At 37.1% G+C, this 2,486-nt stretch overlaps 1 protein-coding gene across 5 annotated transcripts in view; it reads left to right on the plus strand.

The window, feature by feature from the left end:
• Ncoa1 (nuclear receptor coactivator 1) overlaps positions 1–2,486 on the plus strand; it is a 268,563-nt gene that overhangs the window by 100,689 nt on the left and 165,388 nt on the right. For 4 of the 5 annotated variants that reach the window (XM_019204623.2, XM_019204626.1, XM_019204628.2 and 1 more), the window contains exon 3: positions 2,252–2,333. The exons of the other annotated variant lie outside the window; for it this stretch is intronic. The gene's annotated coding sequence lies outside the window, so the exon portion shown is untranslated. The remainder of the gene's footprint in view (positions 1–2,251; positions 2,334–2,486) is intronic. 5 annotated transcript variants of the gene reach the window in all.

Here is a 2,486-nt window from a genome sequence, read left to right on the forward strand (position 1 = left end):
AGAGAGAAGGGGAGGGGAGGGGAGGGGGAGGGAGAAAGAGGGAGAGGGAGAGGGAGACACAAAAAAATTGAAAAACGTTGTGCCCCTTCCTTTATTTCTCTTTTGTTCCTGATAGGAAATGTGCTATAGATGTTTTTCCCTTATAGGTAAAACATTGCTTCTATTTGTTACATTTTCTTTGTGTAGTTTTCAGAAGCTTAACTGTAATGTGGTTTAGTGTGGATGATTTGCGTTTATCATGTTTACAGTTTACTCATCTTGTTGAGTTTACAGTTAAATGCTTTGCCCAATTGGGAAAGTTATTAGTCTTTGTTTCATAAAGTACTTTCTCCAGTCCTGGCCTGTTTCTTCTCCTTTTGGGACTTGATGACATGAAAGATACCTGTTTTGTTATAGTCACACAGGTCCTGGGCTCTTTTTATTTGTTTTATTATCTCTGTTCAAATTGGGGAGTTCCCATTGTCCTCCAGGTCAAGATTTTTTTCCTTTGTCTCTTCTATTTTACTGTTTTATCCACTGAATCTTCTATTTTAGCTATTTACTTTTCAGTTCTGAAATATTCATTGTTTATTGCTTTGCTGTATCTATATGTGTTATTTATCTTTCTTTGTGAGCCTTTTAGTTTTTTTGTTTCAAGTATGTATGTAATCATTCCTTGAGTCATTTTTGACATGGACATTTAAAAAAATTATTTCAGATAGTTTTAGTGTCTCTATAATGTTGGCATAGTCTTCTATGGATTGTCTTTTTCATTGAGTTTGAGATATTACCAGTTCTTGGTATGGTGAGTGAGTTTTATTTGATACCTGGACATTTTGTATTTTGTGTTCTGAGCTTCTGTGATTTGTTGAAATCTTCTTACTTAGCTGGTTTCCTCTGCAACTGCTCCAGCGTGGAAAAGAGGAGAGTGTTGTACTTCATTACTGCCCCATGGACAGAAATCATTGTTCCCTGCTTTGCCTCTCTTGATTCTCAACTTGGGCTTTGAGTCTTCACTGTTGCTGGTCAGAGATGAGAGTTCTAGCCTCCACAATCTTCCCTGGCCAGGAGGGGCTGGAGTATCACATTATTGTTCTTTAATGGCCTCCACAGGAAGGTGGAGGTCTCTTTACTGTGGGGTGATGAGAGGCCTCCTGATAACAGCCTCCTGGCAGAGAAGGAAGGGACACCTTATTACTGCCATGTCGTCTTCACTGACAGCCAAGGGAAGTGAGTTCTCAGCAGTTGGCCGAGACTGACCCCTTGACCCCTGACCCCACCTTACTGGTCTTCTCTGACACCACTGTGGCACCCACCTAGCACTGTGTGCCCTTTTGGATCCTGAGGAGAGTGACTCAAGCTAGGCTTCCCCCTGTAACCTTTGCTGGCGGGGGTGGGACCACAGTTTTGGTTTTTTGTGACATTTGGTGAAGTATAACAGCTTTTTGTCTAAGATTATCTCTTTCCTGATCCTTTTATTTGGTTTGGGGTTTTGTTTGTTTTTGGTGGGGAGGTGTCTGCTCTGGGCTACCAGCTTCTTAAGCTCTACGTCTGGGATATATATGGTACGGTACAAAAGAAAATTAATAGAATTTACTACCAGGTCACTTTCCTGGGATCCTGAGATCTACATACCCCAGTCTACTTTATATCTCTACCTCAGTCCCTGTATGTATGTTATATATAACCCAGGGCTTTCAGTTTTACTTAAAGGGAAGCATAGGGAAAAGTACACCTATCTCACCTTCTCAGAAGTAGAAGTCATCAGGTACTTTTAACTTTTCATTTCTTTGTTTACAGTGTAATTATAATTAAAATCCCTTATATTCTAGTTGCATATGCTTAATTGGGAAGAATTTTTTCACTGACTCATTTTTAGGCTTTAAATTTTTTTTTAAACAAAGTGTAGCTCATCTCTAGAAATGAAAGTTTGTTTCAGGATTAATCTTTTACTTTTAAGAATTATTTTGTAGAAAGAGTGATAAGTTTTTATATCCCATTTTATTTTAAAAAATATATATATAAAGTCTAGTTTTTGTTTGCTTTAGAAGCAAACAAAACCTTCAGTACAGTTTACATATTAATTACACTTGTTTTGCATTGTTGGGGATCAAGTTAGCTGTACATATCTTAAGGAGTTAAGAATAGTTCTTTAAATATATTAAATTTATTTATTGCCCTCTCCCTCTTTTCTGAGTTAGGTTGCATTAATTTCATGTGACTGATCCAAATAAATCCAACTGAGTGTCATGTTGTTTTTTCCTAATTTCAGGTCCCTTTTACGACTAGATCAGAGATTGAATTAATCTCCTAAGAATCACTACAATACTCTGAGAGGTTAAGAAATAAATGGGGTAAGTTTCATAGCATCTTAAATACTACCTGGATTTGCATAATAAAGTCCTGGTTTGGGCCTGAATTATGCCAGAGAGCAAGGTGGATACCAGAAAGAACGTCTTCACTTTTGTTTTGCTTTTTTTTTTTTTTTTTTTTTTTTTTTTTTTTTT

The sequence above is a fragment of the Fukomys damarensis genome, unplaced genomic scaffold, assembly GCF_012274545.1.
Source record: "Fukomys damarensis isolate Sample0158 unplaced genomic scaffold, DMR_v1.0_HiC HiC_scaffold_2, whole genome shotgun sequence".
Classification (NCBI taxonomy): Eukaryota; Metazoa; Chordata; class Mammalia; order Rodentia; family Bathyergidae; genus Fukomys; species Fukomys damarensis.